The 20,432-nt window shown below is 47.3% G+C and overlaps 1 protein-coding gene across 2 annotated transcripts in view; it reads left to right on the top strand.

Annotated features, from left to right (window-relative positions):
* Window positions 1-20,432, top strand: part of LOC132394470 (uncharacterized) — a 36,701-nt gene that overhangs the window by 3,006 nt on the left and 13,263 nt on the right. The window contains exon 2 of one of the 2 annotated variants that reach the window (XM_059970668.1): window positions 807-4,124. The gene's annotated coding sequence lies outside the window, so the exon portion shown is untranslated. Of the gene's footprint in view, window positions 1-642; window positions 4,125-20,432 lie in introns of those variants that run through there. The other variant, XM_059970669.1, reaches the window with a different exon arrangement.

The following is a 20,432-nucleotide window of genomic DNA, read 5'->3' as shown; positions in this document are numbered from 1 at the left end:
TTTGTCCTCCTAGAACCCTCTGTTTTACGACACTCCTTTCACCTGTAAATGATTTTGTCTCCCGAAGGTGCAACACCACACGCTTATCTGAGCCAATCTTCATTTTTGACATTCCTTGGCCCACTTATCTAGCTAACCAAGATACTTCAATAATCTCTTTGACAGGAGCTCAGTGTGAACCCCTCATACTGTTCCCACTCTTACAACATCGTTGAGACAGAAGGGCCTATTCTGCACTGTATCTCTGAAAAAAAGTAAAATAAATAAACTTTTATCCTAGTATTTTACCATCCCTTCCCTATTAATACCTGTATATACTTTCTTATCTCCAGCAACTTTGCCCTCGGCACACACCGGACAAACAATGGCAGCAGGTCTGTCAGGAGGAAAATATTTTTTCCCAGTATCTAATCTCAAGTATGTCCATCCACACACACCTTCTGGCTATTACCACATTACAAGCTGACACCATTTTGAGTTACACATTTTAGCATCTGTCGTGCATATACAATGGTGCAGATTTTGAGGGAAAATATTTACTAGTTTGGAAAGGATGGAAATGATTAGGAATAATCAGCGTACTTTTCTGCATGGAAGATCATGTCTCACGAATTTGGTTAAGTTTTTTGCAAATGTAATCAAGGAAGTTGACGATATGGAATTCAGTAACACCTTTGATAGGGTTCTGCATGATAGGTTGCTATGGAAAGTTAGATTGCATGGCATCCAGAGAGAGCTAACCAACTGGATAATGAATTGGCCTTATGGCAGACAGCAGCAGCTTATGCAGGAATTTTTTTTTTCAGATTAGAGGTGAAAAAACACCTCGTGGTTTTCCCCAGAGATTGGTACTGGGCACATTGCTATCTGTCATCTATATCAGTGTCACAAACATGAGAAACTCTGCAGATGCTGGAAACCCAAAACGACACTCAAAAATGCTGGCTGGAACTCAGCAGGCCAGGCAGCATCTACGGAAAAGAGGAAACAGTTGAAGTTCGGGCCAAAACCCTTGATCCGGACTGGAAAGAAAGAGGATGTTAGAGTAAAAAGGAGGGGGAGGGGAAGGAAGAAATACAAGGTGTTAGGTCACATGTGAAACCAGGAGAGGTGGAAGGGGTGAAGTAAAGAGCTGGGAAGTTGTTTGGTGAAAGAGATACAATGCTGGAGAAAGGAGAATCTGATAGGAGAGGACAGAAAACCATGGAAGAAAGGGGATGAGGAGGAGCACCAGAGGGAGGTGATGGGCAGGTAAGGAGATAAGGTGAGAGAGGGAAACAGGAACGGGGAATAGTGAAGGAGAATGGGGCATTACCAGAAGTTTGAGAAACTGATGTTAATGCCATCAGGTTGGTGGCTACCAGATGGACTGTAAGGTATTGCTCCTCCAAACTGAGTGTGCCTTCACCGTGGCTGTAGATGAGGCCACAGGCAGACATGTTGGGATGGGATTGGGAAATAGAATTGAAAAGAGTGGCTACTGGGAGATTCCACTTTTTCTGGCAGATGGAGCACAGGTGCTCAGTGAGGTGGTCTCACAATCTACGTCAGATCTCACCAATATACAGGCGGCCACATGAGGAGACATGATACAATAGATGACCACAAAAGACTCACAGGTGAAGTGTCATCTCACCTGGAAGGACTGTTAGGGCCCTGAATGGTGGTGAGGGAGGAGGTGTAGGGGCAGGTATGGCACTTGTTCCGCTTGCAAGGAAAAGTACCAGGACAGAGATTAGTGAGGAAGGATGAATTTCCAAGGGAGCAATCCCTGCAGAAAGTGGAAAATAGGAGGGAGGGAAAGATCTGCTTGGTGGGAGGATCCCTTTGGAGATGGTGGAAGTTACGTTGAATTATATGCTGGATGTGGAGGCCAGTGAGAACCCTATCCCTACTGTGGTGGTGGGTGGATGGTGTGAGATGGTACACAAAAGGAAAGGGATGCAGGTGAAGGCAGTATTACTGCTGGAGGAAGGGAAGCCCTTTTCTTTGAATGCGGAGGACATCTCAGTAGTACTGGAATGAAAAGCCTCATACTGAGAGTAGATGCAATGAAGACAGTGGAACTGAGAGAAGGGGATAGCAATTTTACAAGTGCCAAGGTGGGATGAGTTAGAGTCCAGGTAGCTGTGAGAATCAGTGGGTTTATAAAAGATATTAGTAGATAACTGTTTCCGGAGATGGAGACAGAGAGACTGAGAAAGTGAAGGGGAGGTGTCAGAAATGGACCAGGTAAATTTGAGGATAGGGTGGAAGTTGGAGGCAAAGCTGATGTGGCTGCAGGAAGCAGCTGCAAAGCACTCAACAATGTAGCGTAGAAAAAGTGGGCGACAGACACCAGAGTAGGCTTGGAACTTAGACTGTTCTATGTCGCCAACAAAAAGGAAGGCACAGCTGGGACCCATGTGAGTGCCCACGGCTACTCATTTTGTTTCAAGGTCTTGGAGGAGCCAAAGGAGAAATTATTAAGAGTGAGGACAAGTTCCACTGACTAGACAGTTGGTTAGTACCTTTGCAAAGGACACTAAAATACAGTGGATGCTTTCATTCAGAGTGAAGATAACTATTAGGATTTATAGAGGTATCTTTATCAGCTGGATAGATGGGCTGAGAATCGGCAAATGGAACTTAGTTTGTATAAACACATGGTTTTTCACTTTGGGTAGACAGATTGGGATAGGATAATCGCAGTCAATGTTAAGACCCTGGGGCGTGTTGCACAACAGAGGGATCTCAGAGAACAAGTGCATGGTTCACTGAATGTGGCATCACAGGTAGAGAGGGTGGTGAATTAGGCTTTTGGCATGCTGGCCTTTTTCAGTCAGGGCACTGAATATCATAGTTGGGATGTTATGTTGCAGTTTTAGAAGTTTTGTCTTTATTGTTGGTCGACCTTCTATTTGAATGATGTGATTAATCAGGAAAGAGAGCAGAGGAGATTAAGAGATGTTTTGCGGACTTGAGAGACTGAGTTCTGGAGAGAGGTTAAGCAGGTTAGGACATTTATTTATTGGAGCAGAGGAGATTTTAGAGAGGTGTACAAAATTATATGGGGGCGTGGACATGGATGCTGCATAAAGACTTTATCACCAGGTTTGGGGAATCAAGAATTAGAGGACAGTGCATCACCATACTGGGGGAACTCAGCTGGTCTGACAGAATCCATGGAGGGAAATGTTTCCGGTCAAGACCCTTCATTAGAACTGGAAAGGAAGGGGTAGAACCCACAATCAAAAGATGGTGAGAGGGAGAAGGAGGGAATAGAAAATGGTGGGTGATAAATGAGACCCGATGAGGGGGAACAAGTGGGCGAGGTTAGGGCATGATGTAAGAAGCTGGGAGATGGAAGACGTAAAGGACTGAAGAAGAAGAAGAAATGTAACAGGAGTTGAAAGTGATCCAAGTAATAAAGAAAAGGAGGAGGGGAAGTGTTGGGAAGCTCATCAGGGCTGGGGAATGGGGAAAAAAAGAACAGGGAAAGGGAATATCGTGGAGGGTAGACATCACGGAAATTAGTGAAAGCACGAGGTTGAAGATTGCCCAGGTGGAATATGAAGTGTTGCGAGTTTGGCCTCAGTGGCAGCTGCGAAGGTCACGCACAGATATGTCGGTGTGGGAATCGGATGCTGAATTATAATGAAAGGACACCTGATCGTCTGAACACCGATTTATCCAACCGCCAGGAATTTCAGCCCCGCCCCCTCCTTTCTCTGCTGCCAAGGTGGAGAGCAAACTGACAGCAGGTTCTGCTGTGGAAGTCGAGCTCCGCCCTCTGTTTGTTCCTCATCAACATAAAACCAGTGTTGCTTTGATAATCTCTGGAATCGAAACTGATGAGTAAATCAGAAAGTATATCTGCAGGACTTCGCCCAGTCAGTGGAGAAAGGATACAGTGCAGTACTTGAACCGCTCCAGGACGGCTTTGCTCTGCATATATCCCGACTTAACATTAATGTCAACTCTAGCAGTTGTTTGAAAGCACAACAGAGCTCCGAGCACGGGTACTTTAGTCATCCCAGTGAGTCTGACCCAGGTGCAGACAGTGCAGTGGGGACCACTGAGACCACTCGGACCATCGCTGCAATCCCTCGTCAGCTTCAGGCAGATAGACGCCCGATCTACAGGTGAGTGAAACAGGTTGCCCGTGAGGGAAGTAGTGTGTAGTTGTGGGGGTGGGGGTGGGGGGCTGCTTACGTGGACTGTTTCTGTGAGACGCCATTCATTGGTTGAAATTTATTTTTTCCCACTTGTTTGTAAATTGAAGAAACCAAACCGCTCCTTGTTCACGAAACAACAATAACAATCACTTTGCGCTATTTTATTGTAGTCAGTAATGTTAGATCAGACCACAGAGCAGTACAGCGCAGGAACAACCCAGTCGGACCTGGAACCTGTGCCGACCAGGATGCCAGTGGAAGCTAATCGCATCTTGTTTTTAAGTGTAATTTGTTTTCATTGGGAATGCCTGCAGTGCTAACGTAAATTAAGTTTTAATTGTACCTGGACATACTGGTGCATATGACAATAAACTTGATTTTAGACTGTCCCATGAGCAAAGTCACCAAAGAGACGCAGTTGATAGATTTGAAAAGTTGTCACAAATAAGGTGTCAGTCACCTGGAGTCGAGGGAGAGACAATTTCTTCGAGCTACATGTAATGGTTACAAATCCTCCCATCATCAGACCGCCCTGTTCGCACCTGTATTACAGACACCCACATTCAACAAGTGATGAATTTAAATCCGCATTGACAACCAAGAGAAAAAGATGTAGATGCTGGAAATCCAAGCAACTGGAACTCCAAAGTACTGGAGGAACTCAGGAGGCCAGACAGCATCTATGGAAAAAGAGTACAGTCGACATTTCCGGCCGAGACTCTTGGGCAGGACTGGAGAAGAAAAGCTGAGGAGTAGATTTAAAAGGGTGAGGGGAGAGAGAAACACAAGGTGATTGGTGAGCCTGGAGGGGGAGAGATGAAGAAAAGAGTTTGGAAGTTGATAGATGAAAGAGACAGGCCATGGAAGAAAGCGGGCGGGCGGGGGGTGGGGGTGGCGTTGAGCACCGGAGGGAGTCGATCAACGGGCAGGTCAATAAGGTGAGAAGGGAAAAAGGGGATGGGAATTGGTGATGGGGGGGGGGGGGGCGGATTACCTGTAATTCGAGAAATCGATGTTCATGCCGTCAGATTGGAGGCTACCCAAAAGGAATATAAGATGGTGTTCCTCCAACCTAAGTGTGGCCTCATCACGACAGTGGAGGGGGCCATGGATAGACATATCTGACAGTGCATAGGTTCTCGGCGAAGGTGTCCCTAGACCTCCTCCCTCACTACCATTCAGTGCCCGAACAATCCTTCAGGATCAGACGACTCTTCCCCTTGAGTCTGTTGGGGTCAGACACTGTGCTCGGTGCTTGCGGAGGGGCCTCCAGTACATCGGAGAGAGCCGACGCGGATTGGAATTCCGCTTCACCGAGTCCACCAGAAATCGCGGCATCTTCCAGTGGCCACCCATGTTAACTCCACTTCCCATTCCGATGTGTCTATCCATGGACTCCTCCACTGTCGTGATGAGACCACATTTAGACTGGAGGAACAATATCTTATATCCCGCTTCCGTAGCCTCCAACCTGAATGGCATGAACATCGATTTCTCGAACTTCCGGTGATGCCCCCATCACCCGCCGCCTCACTCGCTCCCTCCCCGTCCCCAATCCCTACTCCATCCCTTCCTGCCCGCCACTAATCCCCACACCCTCCCCTCCACCCCACACCTCACTCCGCACTCCCTTCCCTCCTCCCCACACCCACTCCAAACTCCCTCCCCACACCACACACCCTCCCGTCCTCCTCACTCCCCACTCCACACACCCTCCCCTCCTCCTCACTCCCCACACACAACTCCCTCCCCTCCTCCCCACTCCCTCTCCTCCTTTTCCCCCTCATTCCCCTCACTCTCCTCCTTCCACGACAACCTCCCTCTCCCCCTGCTCTGACATCCTCTACCTCGCACCCTCCACTAAATCCCACCCTACGTCCTCACCCCCTGCCTCCCCACACTCCCCCACCACATTCGCCCCTGAACCCATCCCTAACCACACCCCCCTTCCCCACAACCTCCCCTCCTCCCCACTGCCTCCTCTCCTCCCCTCCTTCTCCCCATCCCCTACTTTTCCTTCATCCCTAACAACTCCCCCTCCCGCTTCTGACATCCTCCCCACTCCCCGCATCCCCCTCCTCCTCACCTCCTCCACTACCCCCACTCCACATACACCCCTCTAGCATTAAACCCCCACAACACACCCACCCACACCATACACCCATCCCCCTCCACCATACAACCACCACCACCATACACCCCTTCACCATTTCCCCCCTCCACACATCGCACTCCCTCCCCTCCTCCCCGCTCCACACTCCCTCCCCTCAGCCCCACTCCCAACTCAATCCCCTCGTCTTCACTCAACACACTCTCCACTCCCTCCACTTGTCCTCACTCTCCAATACCACCCATCGGCCTTCCTCCCCACTCCCTCCCTTCGTCCCCACTCCCTCCACTCCTCCTCACTACCCCACTCCACACTCCCTCCCCTCCTTCTCACTCCCCACTCGACACTCACTCTCCTCCTCCACGTCTCCACTCCCTCCCCTCCTCCCCACTCACACCTCCACACTCCCTCTCCTCCTACCAACTCACACCTCCACACTCCCTCTCCTCCCCACTCACACCTACACATTCCCTCTCCACATCCCCACTCACACCTCCAGACATCCTCCCCTCGTCCCCCTCCACACATCTTCTCATCTCCTCGTACCCCCTCCACACTCCCTCCCCCCCTCCCCACACCACACATCCTCCTCTCCTCCCCACACCACACATCCTCCTCTCCTCCCCACACCACACATCCTCCTTTCCTCCCCACACCACACATCCTCCTCTCCCCCCCACACCACACATCCTCCTCTCCCCCCCACACCACACATCCTCCTCTCCCCCCCACACCACACATCCTCCTCTCCCCCCCACACCACACATCCTCCTCTCCTCCCCACACCACACATCCTCCTCTCCTCCCCACACCACACATCCTCCCCTCCTCCCCACACCACACATCCTCCCCTCCTCCCCACACCACACATCTTCTCCTCGTACCCCCTCCACACTCCCTCTCCTCCTACCCACTCACACCTCCACACTCACTCTCCTCCCCACTCACACTTCCAGACATCCTCCCCTCGTCCCCCTCCACACATCTCCTCGTACCCCCTCCACACTCCCTCCCCTCCTCCCCACACCACACATCCTCCCCTCCCCACACATCCTCCCCTCCTCCCACCACACATCCTCCCCTCCTCCCACCACACATCCTCCCCTCCTCCCCACACCACACATCCTCCACTCCTCCCCACACCACACATCCTCCACTCCTCCCCACACCACACATCCTCCACTCCTCCCCACACCACACATCCTCCACTCCTCCCCACACCACACATCCTCCACTCCTCCCCACACCACACTCACTCCACGCCTCCCCACTCCCCACAGCCTCCCACTCCTCATTCCCCACTCCCTCCCCTTCTCCCCACTCCACACTCCCTCTCCTCCTCCTCATTCCCCACTCCACACTACCTCCATCCCCTCCGGCCCATACACACGCCCTCCCCTCCACCCCGTACCCACTCCCCCAGGTACACACTGCCCCCATTAACCCCGTACCCACTCCCCACAGCCTTCCCCTCCTCATTCCCCACTCCCTCCCGTCCCCACTCCACACTCCCTTCCTCCTCATTCCCCACTCCACACTACCTCCCTCCCCTCCACGCCCTCCCCTCCAGCCCGTACCCACTCCCTCCCCCTCCACACTCCCAGCCATCCTCCACACACCACACTCACTCCACTCCTCACCACTCCCTACTCCTCACTCCATCCCCTCGTCCACACTCCCCACTCCCTCCCCTCCTCCCCACTCCCGACTCCACACTCCCTCCCCTCCTCGCCACTCCGTACTCCCGTACCCACTCCCACCCTTCCTCCACACACCCCACTCACTCCTCCCCCTCCTCCCCACACCACACCCACTCCCCTCCTCCCCACTGCCTCCCCTCCTCCTCACTCCCCACTTCACCCTCCATCCCGTTCTCCCCACACCACACTCCCTCTCCTCCTCCCCAGTTCCTGCCCTCCTCCCTACTCCCTCCCCTCATCCCCACTCCCCACTCCCGTATCCACTCCCACCCTTCCTCCCCACACCCGACTCCCTCCTCCTCCCCACACCTGACTCCCTCCTCCTCCCCACACCCCACTCCCTCCCCTCCTCCCCACACCCCACTCGCTCCCATCCTCCCCACACCTCACATCCTCCCCTCCTCCCCACTCCACACTGCCTCCCCTACTCCTCAATCCCCACTCCCTGCCCTCCTCGGTGTCACCAATCCCAACTCCTTCCCCTCCTCCTGACTCCCTCACATCCACCCCACTCCTCCTCCTCCTCCTCACTCCCCACTCCCTCTCCTCCTCCTCATTCTCCACTCCACACCTGCCCCGCTCTCCTCCCCACTCCCTCCCTCCACTCACCCACTCCCTTCCAGCCCGTACACACCTCCTTCCCTCTTCCCCACACCCCACTCCCTTCCCTCGTCTCCACCACATATCCTCCTCTCGTCCCCACTCCCACGCCACACTCCCTCGCCTCATCCCCACTCGCACCTCCTTTCGCTCCCACTCCCTCCCCTCCTCCCCAAAACACGTCCTCCCTTCCTCCCCACTCACTCCACACTCCCTCACATCCACCCCACTCCCCACTCCACATCCCCTCTCATCTTCCTCATTCCCCACTCCACACTGCTGCCCCGCTCTTCTCCCCACTCCCTCCCCTCCACACTCCCTCCCTCCACTCCTCCCCACTCCCCACAACCTCCCTCCCCTCCACCCCCTCTCTTCCAGCCTGTACACACCCCCACCCCTCAACCACATACACACTCCCAACCCTCATCACCACACCCCACTCCCTCCCCTCCACCCACTCCCTTCCAGCCTGTACACACCCCACCCAACCCTGTACACACTCGCTCCCCTCGTACCCACACCCCATGCCCTCCCCTCGTCCCCAAACCCCACTCCCTCCCCTCGACACTCCCCACACCCCACTCCCTCCATCCCCTCCTCCCCACTCCCCCTCTCCCGTCCACCCCTCACTCAACCCCATACACAGTCCCTCCCCTCATCCCCACACCCCACGCCCTCCGCTCAACCCCACACCCCGCTCCCTCCCCTCGACACTCCCCACACCCCACTCCCTCCATCCCCTCCTCCCCACTCTCCACACCTTTCCTCCCGTCCAACCCTCACCCAACCCCGTACACAGTCCCTCCCCTCATCCCCACACCCCACGCCCTCTTCTCGACCCCACACCCCACTCCCTCCCCTCCACACTCCCCACACAACACTCCCTCCCCTCCTCCCCACTCCGCACTCCCTGCCCTCCTCGACGTCACCACTCCCAACTCCTTCTTCTCCACCCCACTCCCTCACATCCACCCCCTCCCCACTACACACCCTCTCCTCCTCGTCATTCCCCACTCCACACTGCTGCCCCCTCTCCTCCCCACTCCCTCCCCTCCACACTCCCTCCCTCTCCTCCCATCTCCCCACTCCACACTCCTGTCCCCTCCTCCCCACTCCACACTCCCTCCCCTCCTCCTCCTCACTCCCAACTCCCTCCCATCCACCCCACTCCACAATCCTGTCCCCCTCCTTCCCACTCCCTCCACTCCAACCCAGCCCGTACACACTCCCACTCCTCCTCCCCACACTGCACTCCCAGCCCTCCTCGGTCACCACTCCCAACTCCTTCCCCTCCTCCCCACTCCCTCACATCCACCGCACTCCACACTCCCTCTCATCCTCCTCATTCCCCACTCCACACTGCTGCCCCGCTCTTCTCCCCACTCCCTCCCTCCCCTCCTCACCACTCCCTCCCCTCCACCCCCTCCCTTCCAGCCCGTACACAACTCCACCCCTCAACCCCGTACCCATTCCCTCCCCTCGACCCCACACCACATCCTCCTCTCGTCGCCAGTCCCACCCCCACACATCCTCCCCACTCCACACTGCCTCTCCTCCTCCCCACACCTCACTCCCTGCCCTCCTCGACGTCACCACTCCCAACACCTTCCCCTCCTCCCCACTCCCTCACATCCACCCCACAACCCACTCCCTCCCCTCCCTCCCCTCCTCCCCACTCCACACTGCCTCTCCTCCTCCCCACACCTCACTCCCTGCCCTCCTCGACGTCACCACTCCCAACACCTTCCCCTCCTCCCCACTCCCTCACATCCACCCCACAACCCACTCCCTCCCCTCCCTCCCCTCCTCCCCACTCCACACTGCCTCTCCTCCTCCCCACACCTCACTCCCTGCCCTCCTCGACGTCACCACTCCCAATACCTTCCCCTCCTCCCCACTCCCTCACATCCACCCCACTCCCCACTCCACATTCCCTCCCCTCCTCCCCACAACCCACTCCCTCCCCACCTCCTCACTCCCCACTCCACATTCCCTCCCCTCCTCCCGACTCCCTCCCCTCATCCCCAGAACCCACTCCCTCCCATCCTCCCTGCAACCCACTTCCTCCCCACAAACCACTCCCTCCCCTCCTCCCCACTCCCACTCCCTCCCTCCCCTCCTCCCCACTCCACACTCCCTCCCCTCCTCCCCACTCCCTCCCCTCCTCCTCACTCCACACTCCCTCCCCTCCTCCTCACACCCCACACCACATCCCTCCTCGCTGTCACCACTCCCCACTCCCTCCCATCCTTCTCCCCATTCCCTCTCCCCCTCCTCCGACATCCTCCACTAACCCACCTCCCCCTCAGCCTACCCCCCATGCTTCCCAACACGCCCCTGAACCCGTCCCTCACCACACTCGCCCCTCCCCCTCTCCCTCACCACACTCCCCCCTTCCCCACTGCCTCCTCTCCTCTCCTCCTTCTCCCCTATCCCATACTTTTCCTTCTTCCCTAACACCTCTCCCTCCCTCTCCACTGACATCCTTCCCATTCCCCCCTCCTCCACTACCCCCCCTCCACACTAACCCCAACCAGACACTCACGCCCCACACCAGACACATTCCCCCCCACCTCAACTTTCTCCCAAGCAACGCTTGTGTTGTTTATATGGCTGGAGACTACTTCGGATTTTCCTCAACCTTTCCAGCCTGATACATTTCATACCTTCTCTTTGCCTTCCTATATCCCTCTAGAACATTCTTATATAGTCTTTACTATTTTAATCATTTTTATAATCATTTTACATTGATTAAGAGAAATTTCTTCTCTGAGGTCATAGTGAACATGTTCAGTTCTATTGTGTGAAAGTAATTAAAGACAAATCATTCAATATATTTAAGAAGCAGCTGAATATTGTTTCTATCCAATGGAATCAAGAGACGGAGGAGGAAAGCGCTCTCCAATCAGCCAATCATGGTGTTACCAGGAGGAATATAGTCTTCCTGTCTTCGCTGTTTTCCACTGCTTGCCTGAGAATTCAGTCGTCCTCTACAGGATAGACAAGAAGCTGCAGATGCTGGAATCTGAAGCAACACACAAAATGAATCAAACAGCTTTACTATCACTGACATAGGTCATGAAATCCATTGTTTTTCAGCATCAGTGCAGAACATGTAAAAATGATGATAAATTATAATAACTAATGAATGCAAAAGAGGAATAGTGAGATTGTGTCCATGGATTGATGGATTGTTCAGAAATCTGAAGGAAGAGTGGAAGAAGCTATTCCTGAAACATTGAATGTGGTTCATCAGACTCGGTACTTCCTCTCCACTAGTAGCAATGAGAAGAGGTTACGAAACCGTTGTTGAGGGTCCTTAATGTTGGACGTCACTGCCTTGAGACACCATCGTTTAAGACAAGTAATACACACAAGATACTGGAGGAACTGTGCAGGTCAGAGTATCTACAGAGAGGAAAGACGAACCAACGTTTCAGGTTGACAGCATGTTTTCGATGGCGTGGCATATTCTGTCCATGATAGCCTCTCACGATCCTGAGCACTGGGGCCTCCACACCAAATGGTGATGGAACCAGGCAGAATGCCCTCCATCTGTAGAAATTTGCAAGTCTTTGGTGATGGACCAAATCTCCTTCAGCTCCTAGTGAAGTGGAGCCCCTGGTATTTCATCAATGTATTAGGCACAGTATCGATGTGAGTGGAGTCAGTGAGATTGTATCGGCTGTAGACCTGTATTAGAATCAGAATCAGGTTTATTTCACTGGCATGTTGTGAAATTTGTTGTTTTGCACAGCAGTACAGTTCAATCGGAGCAGCAATACTGGCAGTAGCAAACTGCAGCAGGTCCAGGTCCTTGCTCAGGCAGGAGATATTCTAGCCATGACCAACCTCTCAAAGCACTTCATTACAGCAGTAGTCTTTGAGGCAGCTCATCCGACTCTTATTGGGCACAAGTATGTTTGATGCCATTTTGAAGCAAGTGGGAACCTCCGACTGCAACAGTGACAGGTTGAAGAAGTTCTTGATCACTCCAGCCAGCCAGTCGGCACAGTTTTCCAGTATCATGTCTGGTACACTGCTGTGTTCTGATGCTTTGCGAGGGTTCATCCTTTAGAAGGATGTTACAATGTTGACCTCTGATCAGAGGTCATAGGGTTACCAGATGTTGGGGGGGGGGGGATTCACACAATATAGATCTATTCTCCATTTCATTTGATTTGATTTGATTGGAAGATATTTAATTGTCACTGGTCTATTATGTGGTCAAAAGGTAGCTTTGGTGTGTGTTTATGCACCTAATTCAGACAATCCTGAATTTTTTAAGAAGCTTTTTTCCGAGCTCTCAAATCTAAATGAATATGTTGATTATGGGCGGTGGCTTTAACTGTTGTCTCAATCCAGTGATTGACAGGTTATCAACCAATCCGTTGCTTCCTAATAAAACGGCGAACTGTATTAATTCTTTTCTATTAGAATATGGCTTGGTGGATATCTGGAGATACAAGCACCTTAATGACAAAGATTTTTCTCTTTTTTCCACACTTCCATCATAAATATTCAAGAATTGATTATTATTTTCTAGGTAAGAAATTGTTGTATTCCATTACCGATTGTGCATATGATGTCATTGCTCTGTTGAATCACGCACCTATGAAATTAACTTTGAGGGTCTCGGATAATATTTTGAAAATGTCTCAATGGAGATTGATTCCCTTATTGTTACAGGATCCAGCTTTTGTTAGTTTTATCAAGGAGCAGATTTCTTTATTTTTTGAACTTAATATAACTTAAGGTAGGTCAAATTTGGTTATATGGGATACAATGAAATCCTTTCTTGGGGACAGATAATTTCATATTCAGCAGGTTAAAGAAGGAAAACCAAAGCGGAACTTTTAGTGATTATTAATAAAATTAGAGAGATAGTTCAAGCATATTCAGTAAGACCTAGTGAAGATCTATATAAGGAAAGAGTTGAATTCCAAACACAATATGATGAGCTTTTGACCTTCCCCATTGAGCTGCAAATTTTTAAATCTAAAAGTGAATTTTGTTTAAATAGTGATTAAACCAGATAAATTGCTGGATGGTCAGTTGAAGGAAAATATGGTCAGAAGACAGATTTTGAAAATACGTAGACCAGATAGAACTGAAAGATTAGACCTCATGAAATTAATAAGATACTTATGGATTTCTATTCTGATCTTTATCAGTCTGAATTCTCTGATAATACTATTATGAATAGATGTTTGCAATAATTAAATATACCTAAAATTTCTATTCAAGATATTAAACACTAGATGAACCTATTAAACAAGAGGAAATAGCTACGGCTATATGCTCTATGCAACTAAGGAAAGCTCCAGGACCAGATGAATATACAGTGAAATTTTTTAAGACCTTTAATGAAATGCTTACATCACATCAAACTTTCACTGGTTCTATATCCTCTGGGAATCTTCCAAAAACATTTTAAGAGGCATCAATCTCATAGATTCCTAAAAAAGAAAAAGATGTATCTGACTGTGCCTCCTATAGACCAATTTCCTTATTGAATGTGGATTTTAAAATTTTCTCTAAGATTCTGGCTAATAGGCTTGAGACTATTTTGCCTACTGTTATTTCAAATGATCAAACTGGATTTATTAAAAATAGGTATACTCATTTTAATATTCGGAGTTTGTTAAATAGTATTTATTCTCCCTCCGTTAAAGAATCTGAATGTATGGTTTCTCTCGATGCAGAGAAAGCTTTTGACAGGATGGAATGGCCTTATTTATTTCAGGTTTTGGAGAGGGTTAATTTCATTCCAGGATTTATATCCTGGATATAAACTGACCTATCAAGCCCCGATGGCTGCAGTTATAACTAACAATCAAAAATCTCCTTATTTTAGACTATATAGAGGAATCCATCAGGGTTGTCCTCTTTGCCTTTTATTATTTAATTTGGTTTTAGAAGCACTTGCTATCACTCTTAGGGATTCCAATTCTGTTCAGAGTATTAAGAGAGGGGGGGATAAAGTACATAAGGTTTCTTTATATGCAGATGATTTATTAATTTACATTTCAGACCCTAGGAAAGCTATTCCCTCTATGTTATCTATATTTATTGAATTTAGTGTTTTCTCTGGATATGTTAAATTTACATAAAAGTGAATTATTTCCTATTAACTATTCTGATCATTATGATCAAATACCTTTTAATATTGCTAAAATTTATTTTACCTATCTTGGTATTAAAATTACTAAAAATTTTAAAGATTTATATAAATATAATTTTCTTCACAACAAACACAACATACACAACAAACGCTTTCCAAATGGTCGCCATGATGATGTCATTAATTGGTCAAATAACTGCTATAAAGATGACAATTTTATCGAAATTTTTATACACGATGAAAACCATGACTGTCTTTCATGGTTGGAGGAGAGTTCGGTAAGGAGATTTTCTTTGGCTTCTTTACTGGGAGCTCCTCTTACTTTTTTGTTTTCTAGGATTGGTAGGCTAGGTCTTAGTGCCATTGTTAAACATACATAAAAAATTTGGTTTCAGTTTTGCAAATTTTTTTAACTTAAATAATTTTGTTCTTTCTAGTAATATCCACCTTAACTATTTTTTAAACCATCAATTTTGGATAAAGCTTTTTTAACATGGAAAACTAAAGGAATAACAACTTTTCTAGATTTGTTTTGAGGATTGCTTAATATCTTTTTGCCGCTAGTGGATAAAGATGATATATCTAATGTACATTTTTTTAGATATTTACAAGTGGAATTTTTTACGCGATTTGTTACCAAATTACCCATTTGCTAATTTACCAAATATGATAGATATTACCTTTCAGCTTAAAGCATTTCAAAAAGGATTGATAGCCATTATATATAAACAGCTATTACATTTATGAATGATCTCTAATGATAAGGTTAAACATGTTGGGAATTGGAACTTCAAGAGTCACTTTCAGATGATCAGTGGAATAAAATTTATCATTTAGTTAACAATTTATCTATCTGCACCTGTCACTCCATGATTCAGTTCAAGGTAGTGCACAGGGTGCATATGTCAAAAGATAAACTAGTGCATATTTTTTCTAGTATAAATCCCACCTGTGATAGATGCAACACTGAGGTGGCTACCTGGTCAAAGAAAACTGTCTACAAGAAGGGTCAGAGCTGTCTCTATTTCCTGAGGACACTGAGGTCCTTTAACATCTGCCAGATGATGCTGAGGAAGTTCTATGAGGCTGTGGTGGCCAGTGCTATCGTGTTTGCTGTTGTGTGCTGGGGCAGCAGGCTGAGGGTAGCAGACACCAACAGAGTCAACAAACTCATTCGTAAGGCCAGTGATGTTGTGGGGGTGGAACTGAACTCTCTGATGGTGGTGTCTGAAAAGAGGATGCTGTCCAAGTTGCATGCCATCTTGGACAATGACTCCCATCCACTCCATGATGTACTGGTTAGGCACAGGAGTACATTCAGCCAGAGACTCATTCCACCGAGATGTAACACTGAGCGTCATAGGAAGTCATTCCTGCCTGCGGCCATCAAACTTTACAACTCCTCCCTCGGAGTGTCAGACACCCTGAGCCAATAGGCTGGTCCTGGACTTATTTCCACTTGGCATGATTAACTTATTATTATTTAATTATTTATGGGTTTTATATTGCTATATTTCTAAACTATTCTTGGTTGGTGCGACTGTAATGAACCCCTATTTCCTTCGGGATCAATAAAGTATGTCTGTCTGTCTGTCTGTCTTAACTCATATGTTTTGGTCCTGTATAAAGTTAAGTAATTTCTGGACAGATGTTTTAAGAACGTTATCAAAAGTCATAGGTTTGGACCTACAACCTAATTCACTTAACGACAACCTTTGGGATTATTCCGAAGGTAGCAGGAAATGTCCTTGCTTCCACTCAATGCATGATAGCTTTTGTAACTTTATTGTCTCGGAGAGCTATTCAATTGTATTGGAAGGATCCCAATCCACCTACTGATTTTTTTTCTGGCTGTCCTCCATTATGTCATGTTTAAGTTTGGAGAAAATTAGAAGTCGGACGTTTGATACATCTTTTAAATTTGAGCAAACTTGGCGACCTTTTATTCAATATTTCCATGTGATTTTTAAAAACTTTTTCAGTTAATCTTTTTTACTTCTGTGTGATGTTTTAGATTTGACCAGAAGGATTTTAACTTTTTTTAAAGTGTATCCTCAAAATGGACTGCCCAGTCCCTTTTTTGTTTTAGGTTAGTTTAGTTGGGTTTTTTTTCTCTCTCTCTCTCAATAATAGAAATTTTTGAGTTATTTTTCTCTTTGAATTGTTAAGAGGAGTTGTGGTTTTTTTTATATCAGCTTAATACTATACATGATTTTGTCAGTGTATATTCCTTTCTTTGTACTATTATTGAAATATGTATTTGAGATGACTTCTCCTCTGGCTTATATTTATCCTTATTCTTTTAAATCAATAAAAAAAAGATGGAAATGAAAAAGAAAATCAATGGCTTCTAGCTTGGAAAGACTCAGTATGTTCTCAAAAATACACGTTCATCCACACAAGTCTCAATGAAGGCTGTGGCAGTCATTCAGATCTAAAGATGAATCTCTGAATATGGTCTAGTTGATTAATTCAATGCATTCCTGTAAGTGTCCTTCCCTTGACTGCACCTTTGTTGTCCTTCAGTGTTTCTTTGTGTTGAGTCTTAGTGGCTGATGGGTGACGTGATAGGAGTGTGTTGTGTTATGGGCGGTACAGATAGTCTTTTTCTGGGAATGTCAACTACTGGAGGGTATCAGTTTAGGGAACAGAGGGATGTGGATGATGTGCAGGCTGATGGGATTATTTTAACATTGTTCTATATTCAGCACAGATATGCTGTTGCAGGAAATCAGCATCCATCATTAGGGACCCCCACCACACGGGACATACTCTCTTCATGCCGCTACCGAGTCTCAGGGTTCACACTACCAAGTTCAGGAATAGTAACTTCCTCAACCATTAACCTCTTGAACCAAAGGGGATAACTTCATGCAACTTCATTTGCCCCATCATCGAAATGTTCCCACCAGCAATGGACTCCCTTTCAAGGACTCTTCATCTCATGTTCTCAATACTTGCTTCCTATTTATTCATTATTATTTTTAATTTCTTTTTGTAATTGCAGCAGAGTTGTGGTATCAAGAACTCTAGCTGAATGCCCAAGTTGGCCAGTCTTGTATTATGGTCATTATTCTATAGCTTTATTAATCTTTAGGAAAATTATAGAAAATTAATTGTTGCATTGTATATGGTGGCATGTATGTATCTAATTATAACTTTACTTTGAGTGAGTTGCTTTAGGGGTGAAACACCATAATGGTCAATTACAGATGGGACTAGATCTGAGGAGATACAATGCCAACTATTGTGGGGGAACCAGAAAGAAGGTCTAGAGATCAGACTGTGCTGTAGACAGAGGTAAAGAATGTCCTCTGGCATTGTTTCCAAAATAATACCATCATCTGTGTAAAAATGTTGCCCCTCAAGTTCCTCTCAAAGTTTTCCGGTCTAACATTAAACTTATGCCCTCAGTTCTTGATATCACAACTCTGGTGAATAAAAATCAGTGCATTTGCCTCATCTATTCCCCTCATGATTTTATTCACCTCTTGTCTCTTACACTCTAAGGAATAAAGTCCTAATTAGTCCAATCTCCCCCTATAATTCAGTCCCCCGAATCCTAGCAGAATCTTTTCTCTGCACTCTTTCCAGTTTAATAACATTTTTCCGATAGCAGGCCGACTAAAACTGAACACAATACACCAGATGTGTGCTCACCAGCACCTTGTGCAAATGTATCATGCCCTCCCTACTTTTAAACCCGGTGCCCTGATTTATCAAACCCAGCATGCTAGAAGCCTCCATCTCCACCCTATCAACTGGTGCCTCTATTTTCAATGAACCATGTATTTGTAGTCAAGGCCCCTCTGCTCTACAAAACTCTCCAGGGCCCTGATATTATCTACTGTGAAATTCCTACTTGGATTAGACTTCACATAACACATTTCACACATACCTGAATTAAAATTCTTAATCGTCCAGTCTGCCATCGATTTTGTTGTCCTAGAACATAGAAATCAGCAGCACATTACAGGCCTTCATTTTTTTAAGCTCAATGTACCTATCTATGAGTCTCTTAACAGATCCTATTGTTTTAGCCTCTACCACCTTTGCTGGCAGTGTATCCCACGCACCCAGCACTCTCTGTGTGAAAGCTCTGTGTCATGATCAACCTTACCAACAATGTCTTATACGTGTCTAAGCTGTTGATATCAAGATTCAAGATTTCAAGATTCAAACTTTATTGTCATTCTAACCGTACATCAGCGCTGCAGGGCAGAATGAGACAGCGTTTCCCAGGAGCATTGTGCAATCATAACACTGAATAGTAAACACAACAATAAATAGTAAAACACAACAGCCACATATCAGTTAAAAACAAGTTATAAGTGTCCCGTGCAAGTTAAAAACAGCAATGCCGACTATCAACCACCAAGGTATACCACAACTTACAGGCATTTGGTGTGAGAAACCACTTTTCACAATCCCTCTCTGCTTCTTGCTATCAAATAAATGGTGTATCCAGTAAGCCAGCTCTTCCTGTATTCCATGTGATCTATCCTTTCTGAGCAGCCAACAACCTGGAATCTTCTCAAAGTTCACAGGACACAAGAACTGAATCAAGTCATTCAGCTCGTTGAGTCTGGTCCACAGTCTGATCATGGGTGATTTATTTTCCCTTTCAACTCCGATTCCTCTGCTTGCTTCCTATAACCTTGACACCCTTACTAATCAAGAACCTATAAATATACCCAATGCTTTGGCCCCCAAAGCCATCTGAGTCCATGGATTCCACAGATTCACCACCCACTGGCTGAAGAAATTCCTCCGCATCACTGTTCTAAGAGGATGTCCTTGCATTCTGACATTGTGCCCTCTGCTGCTAGACTCTCACACTAACTGAAACATCCTCTTCACGTGCATTCTATCTGCTCCCTTAAATATTCAGTAAGTTTCAATGAGATCCCCCAATTCTTCTAAACTCCAGTGAGTACAGGCCCAGACCCATCAACTGCACATCATACATTAACTATTTCATTCCCAAAATCATTCTCATAAACCTCCTGTGGACCTGCTCCAATGCCACATATCCTTCCTTATGGGGCCCAGAACCACTCACAATGTACACTTGTGATCTTATCAATGCCCTCTTAAGCTCAGCATTATATACTTGCTTTTGTATTCTATTCCTCTTTGAAATGAATGCTAACATTACATTTGCCTTCATTACTATCAACTGAACCTGCAAGTTAACCTTTAGGGAATTCTGTACTAAACCCCACATTATGACTCCCAGGTCTTTTTCCACCGCTGATTGATTTCTGAATTCACTCCTCATTTAGAAAACAGTCTGTGCCTTTAAACATGCCCAAACACTGTCCAAGGGATGTACCCTATTGCTAGAAAGCCCCTGAATCAAACTGGTCAGAATAAAAGTGTTACTCAGGGATTGTCAGTCACAATTTCCCTAAATCTGTGATGAAATAAATCAGCAATTTCCTATCAATTTTCAGCAATTAATACACTTGCAAACAGACAATCCAGCACAAGGCATGCTAGGGGTGCCAACTGTTGGATGCTACTCCTATTAATAGCTCACCACTTCCATTTCACTCTTTTCCATGGAATATGAAGAATAACAATGCTTTAAGCTGAGTGAATTCATGTATTATGCAAATAAAGGTATTTAAACTCAATGAATTTTAGGGAATTTGGGAAGCAGAACCTGGTGAGTTTCAGCCGGTATGTTTCAGGTCCACTCTCCAGACCCTGGCTCTGTATACACGCACAGCCCATAT

Source organism: Hypanus sabinus, chromosome 5 (genome assembly GCF_030144855.1).
Source record: "Hypanus sabinus isolate sHypSab1 chromosome 5, sHypSab1.hap1, whole genome shotgun sequence".
Taxonomy (NCBI): Eukaryota; Metazoa; Chordata; class Chondrichthyes; order Myliobatiformes; family Dasyatidae; genus Hypanus; species Hypanus sabinus.
Note: the sequence above shows the minus strand (reverse complement) of the source record. Positions and strands in the feature narration are given on the sequence as shown.